The sequence below is a fragment of the Heterodontus francisci genome, chromosome 12 (genome assembly GCF_036365525.1).
Source record: "Heterodontus francisci isolate sHetFra1 chromosome 12, sHetFra1.hap1, whole genome shotgun sequence".
Lineage (NCBI taxonomy): Eukaryota > Metazoa > Chordata > Chondrichthyes > Heterodontiformes > Heterodontidae > Heterodontus > Heterodontus francisci.
Window position 1 is genome coordinate 14,410,150 of NC_090382.1, and position 6,090 is coordinate 14,416,239.

Below are 6,090 nucleotides of genomic sequence, written 5' to 3' on the forward strand. Positions count from 1 at the left end.
ATCCCGTGATGGAGAGGTTACATTTAAAAGTAATTCATATTCAATGTATTGAGACCTCATCAACATATCCTAACAATGTGAATTGATCTGATAAGTACCTGCTCACCTGCACTAATTAACGTCCTGACTTTGGCATGTGGTTTACTTTCAGGTATTCAAACGCGCCCCTGTTAAACCCAAGAGTTGATGCGCTGGAACCAGGTTGTGATCATGATCAAAACATCTCTTATTTTAAGTATGCACCCATCACCAACCCACTCTTTCTTGGGGGTTAATATTTCCCCAATCCGATCATCTCTATTTCTTCTCTTCCCCAATTTAACATGACAAAACAATATGAAACTCTTTGAGCAGATTTGAATTCCAGAGTAGACCAGGGGAAGAATGGTCCATCGAGGCTGCTTCTTCTGAAAGACCCACATGTTGTTTCAACAAAAGTGGAATATCCCAAACAATTCTGAGGGAGCTTGACAGCCACAAAGGAAATTTCCCAAACCTCTGAAGTAATCAAGCTCCAGTGAACTGTCCAATGCTCCACATTGTGTTTGACCATACTTAGAACCTTTCACCCTTTGCCCCTGGGATTTGTTTTTTTTTTCCTTCTGAAGGCACTGATTATTTGTTGGGGTGCAGTTCACCAGGTGCCAGTAACCCACCACCATTCACATGTGAGCAGGCAAGGTATAGACTGGGAGTGCCTGCACTGATTTGCAAAAGGCAAATTGGGTTTGACTAAAACCCAGGGCGGCACAGTGGTTAGCACCGCAGCCTCACAGCTCCAGGGACCTGGGTTCGATTCCGGGTACTGCCTGTGTTGAGTTTGCAAGTTCTCCCTGTGTCTGCGTGGGTTTTCTCTGGGTGTTCCGGTTTCCTCCCACAAGCCAAAAGACTTGCAGGTTGATATTTAAATTGGCCATTATAAATTGTCACTAGTATAGGGAGGTCGTAGGGAAATATAGGGACAGGTGGGGATGTTTGGTAGGAATATGGGATTAGTGTAGGATTAGTATAAATGGGTGCTTGATGTTCGGCACAGACTCGGTGGGCCGAAGGGCCTGTTTCAGTGCTGTATCTCTAATCATAATCTAATTAAATTTTTTGATGAAATAATGATTGATGAGGGGAATGTGGTGGATGCTGTCTATCTAGCTTTTAAGAAAGCGTTTGACAAAGTATCACCTAAATGATTGGTTAACAAAATTGAGGCTCATGGAATAGGAGGTTCAGGGTCAGCTTGGATAAAAGAATTGCCTCGAAAACAGAAAACAATGAGTCATGGTGAACAGTTGTTTTTCAGACTGGAGGAAGGTGTATAGTTGGGTTCCCCAGGGGTCCGCATCAGGACCACTGCTTTTCTTGATCTGCATTAATAACCTAGACTTGAGTGTGCAGGGCACAATTTCAAAATTTGCAGATGACACAAAATTTGGAAGTATTGTGAACTGTGAGGAGGATAGTGATAAACTTCAAGAGGACATAGACAAGCTGGTGGAATGGGCAGACACGTGGCAGATGAAATTTAATGCAGAGTAACGTGAAGTGATACATTTTGGTAGGAGGAATGAGGAGAAGCAATATAAATTAAAGGCTACATTTCTAAATGGGGTACAAGAGCCAAGGGACCTGGGGATGTATGTGCACAAATCATTGAAGGTGGCAGGGCAGGTTGAGAAAGTGGTTAGAAAGACATATGGGATCCTGGGCTTTATAAATAGAGGCATAGAGTACAAAAGCAAGGAAATTATAATAAACATTTATAAAACAGTGGTTCAGCCTCAACTGAAGTACTATGTCCAATTCAGGGCACCACACATTAGGAAGGACACAGAATAGAGAGAGATACAGCACTGAAACAGGCCCTTTGGCCCACCGAGTCTGTGCCAACCATCAACCACCCATTTATACTAATCCTACATTAATCCCATATTCCTACCACATCCCCACCTTCCCTCAATTCTCCTACCACCTACCTACACTCGGGGCAATTTACCATGGCCAAATTACCTATCAACCTGCAAGTCTTTGGCTGTGGGAGGAAACACCCGACGGAAACCCACGCGATCACAGAGAGAACTTGCAAACTCTGCACAGGCAGTACCCAAAACTTAACCCGGGTCGTTGGAGCTGTGAGGCTGCGGTGCTAACCACTGCGCCACTGTGCTGCCCATTCACAAAAATGGTTCCAGGGATGAGGGACATGGATAGGTTGGAGAAGCTGGGGCTGTTCTCCTTGGAGAAGAGACGATTCAAAGGAAATTTGGCAGAGGTGTTCAAAATCATGATGGGTCTGGACAGAGTAGATAGAAGTTTCCCATTGGCGGAAAGGTCGAGAACCAAAGGATACAGATTTAAAGTGATTGGCGAAAGATTTAATGGTGACATGAGGAAAGCTTTTTTAAACAGTGAGAGGTTAGGATCGTGAAAATACTGCCTGAAAATGAGGTGGAGGCAGATTCAATCATGGCTTCCAAAAGAGTATTGGATAAACACCAGAAGGGAAAAAGAAATTACAGGGGAAAGGGCAGGGGAGTGGGAGTAGCTGAGTTGATCTTGCAGAGAGCGGGCATGGACACAATGGACCAAATGGTCTCCCTCTGCACTGTAACCATTCTATGATTCTAAATGCTGTCACATCATTCTGTCGTGCTGGGCCCCCAATGGCCAAGAATGAGGCATATTAATTTTGCCATATGGACATTAAATTTCAGATTGTTGCTGGGTAGATGAGAAGACCTGTTACAAGTGCTGCCAGATACTTAGCTGGAGGACATTTGCATATCAATAGGGACAAGAGAGGTTACTTCCCTGATCCACTAATCCTAAAGTGGACTTTGATCACCATGATGGATTGGGAAACGTTCCTTAAAGGGATGACGGTGGATGGGCAATGGCAAAGATTTAAAGAGCGTATGGATGAACTGCAACAATTGTTTATCCCTGTCTGGCGCAAAAGTAAAACGGGAAAGATAGCCAAACTGTGGCTTACAAGGGAAATTAGAGATAGCATTAGATCCAAGGAAGAGGCATATAAATTTGCCAGGAAAAACAACAGACCTGAGGATTGGGCGCAGTTTAGAATTCAGCAAAGGAGGACCAAAGGATTGATTAAGAAGGGAAAAATAGAGTACGAGAGCAAGTTTGCGGGGAACATAAAAACTGACTGTAAGAGTTTCTATAGGTATGTGAAGAGAAAAAGATTGGTGAAGACAAATGTAGGTCCCTTACAGCCAGAAACAGGGGAATTTATTATGGAGAATAAAGAAATGGCGGACCAACTAAATGCATACTTTGGTTCTGTCTTCACAAAGGAGGTCACAAATATCATACCAGAAATGTTGGGCAACATAGGGCTTAGTGAGAGAGAGGAATTGAAAGAAATCAGTATTAGTAGAGAAATGGTGTTGGGGAAATTGATGGGATTGAAGGCCGATAAATCCCTAGGCCCGAATGGTATGCATCCCAGAGTACTTAAGGAAGTGGCCCTAGAAATAGTGGATGCGCTGGTGGTCATCTTCCAAGATTCTACAGACTCTGGAACAGTTCCTACAGATTGGAGGGTAGCTAATGTAACCCCACTATTTAAAAAGGGAGGTAGAGAGAAAGCAGGGAATTATAGACCAATCAGCCTGACGTCGGTAGTGGGGAAAATTCTGGAGTCCATTTTCAAAGATTTTATAACAGAGCACTTAGAGAACAGTGGTAGAATTGGGCAGAGTCAGCATGGATTTACGAAAGGGAAATCATGCTTGACAAATCTACTGGAATCCTTTGAGGATGTAACTAGTAGAGTTGATGAGGGGGAGCCAGTGGATGTGGTTTATTTGGACTTTCAGAAGGCTTTTGACAAAGTCCCACATAAGAGATTAGCATGGAAAATTAAAGCGCATGGCATTGGGGGTAGTGTATTGCGATGGATAGAAAATTTGTTGGCAGAATGGAAACAAAGAGTCGGGATCAACGGGTCTTTTCCCGAATGGCAGGCCGTGACTAGTGGGGTACCGCAGGGATCGGTGCTAGGACCCCAGCTATTCACAATCTACATTAATGATTTAGATGAGAGAACTAAATGTAATATCTCCAAATTTGCAGATGAGACAAAACTGGGTGGGAGGTTGAGTTGTGAGGAGGATGCAGAGAGGCTTCAGGGTGATTTGGACAAGTTGAGTGAGTGGGCAAATGCATGGCAGATGCAGTATAATGTGGATAAATGTGAGGTTATCCACTTTGGTAGCAAAAACAGGAAGGCAGATTATTATCTGAACTGTTATAAACTGAGAGAGGGGAATATGCAGCGAGACCTGGGTGTTCTCGTACACCAGTTTCTGAAGGTAAGCATGCAGGTGCAACAGGCGGTAAAAAAGGCAAATGGTATGTTGGCCCTCATAGCGAGCGGATTCGAGTACAGGAGCAGGGATGTCTTGCTGCAATTATACAGGGCCTTGGTGAGGCCACACCTGGAATATTGTGTGCAGTTTTGGTCTCCTTATCTGAGGAAGGATGTTCTTGCTAGAGAGGGAGTGCAACAAAGGTTTACCAGACTGACACCTGGGATGGCGGGACTGATGTATGAGGAGAGATTGAGTCGGTTAGGATTATATTCGCTGGATTTCAGAAGAGTGAGGGGGGATCTCATAGAAACCAATAAAATTCGAACAGGACTTGACATGGTAGATGCAGGAAGGATGTTCCCGATGGTGGGGGAGTCCAGACCTAGGGTTCATAGTCTAAGGATAAGAGGTAAACCTTTCAGGACTGAGATGAGGAGAAATTTCTTCATCCAGAGAGTGGTGAACCTGTGGAATTCGCTACCACAGAAAGCAGTTGAGGCCAAAACATTGTATGTTTTCAAGAAGGAGTTAGGTATAGCTCTTGGGTCTAAAGGGATCAAAGGGTATGGGGCGAAAGCCGGAACAGGTTACTGAGTTGGATGATCAGCCATGATCATAATGAATGGCAGAGCAGGCTCGAAGGGCCGAATGGCCTACTCCTGCTCCTATTTTCTATGTTTCTATGTATTGTGTGTAAGAGGAGACATTCCAGGGTCTGCTAGGACAAAAGAATTCACAAACACAGAAGTGGTTACAGCTGTTGGTCACGTGACTAACCTGTTGGCCACTTGGGGAGTTCTTTGAATTGTGCAGACAGTTTGAACAGAGAGCGACTGTTTGCTCCTGGACTGAGCAGATCTCTCCTGTCTGCTCCCATCTCTTTCTCACAAGCCTCTGGACCCACTGAAGACACGTGAACCTCAAGAGAGCAAAGTCTTACATCAAACACGGTTTAAGAAGAATACTGGGCCCAGACAAAAAGCAAGACCTACCCACAATCAAGGATACTACAGTGAGTTTGAAGAACAGTAACCAAAACAATTTTCGGATATTGCCTCAAACTTTCCCACTTTATTTTCTTCTGCTCTTTTCTGTCTCTATCCGCAGGTGTGTATCGCGTATGTAGGCTAGCGTGGGCACGTCACGTATCCATAGGCGTTAACCAAATTAGAGTTTAAGTTTAATAAAGTTCAACCTTTCTTCTTTAAACCTAAGAAAACCTGTTTGTGCTGGTCTCTTTGCCTTATAATGGGAAAGCAGTGAACAAGGATTCACCAAGGGGGAGCTAAAAACACGGTGTTTTTAAAATTAAACCCTGTTACGGTAAGACCAGGTGAAGGCTGAGAGGGAACCCAAGACCCTTTTCTCACCTGGTTGTAGCAATTCATTGTTCCAGCTGCACAGGGCTAGAATTTTATATACAGTCAGTTTGCCACAACTTCAACACATTCTGATGTCCAGTGGAAAACAGGAAAACTATTGTGAAGCGGTCACTCAGTTACACTGTCAACACATCCAAATCCAGGTGGATAAAAAGTCATTGCATTTACCTGGAAAGTCTGATGGTTGTTCTGTCCCTTTGATAAGGAAATTCCTGGAGGTAAGCACTTTGGGCTGTTGCTAAATTGCTGCATCTGTTCATTGCATCCCAAACATTAATTTAATTATTCAAAAATAAAGAATAAAAAATAACCTTTCCTAAACCGTTTGATATTTTATTCCTCAACTTTTTTACTTTAAATGTAACGGACACATTTCACTA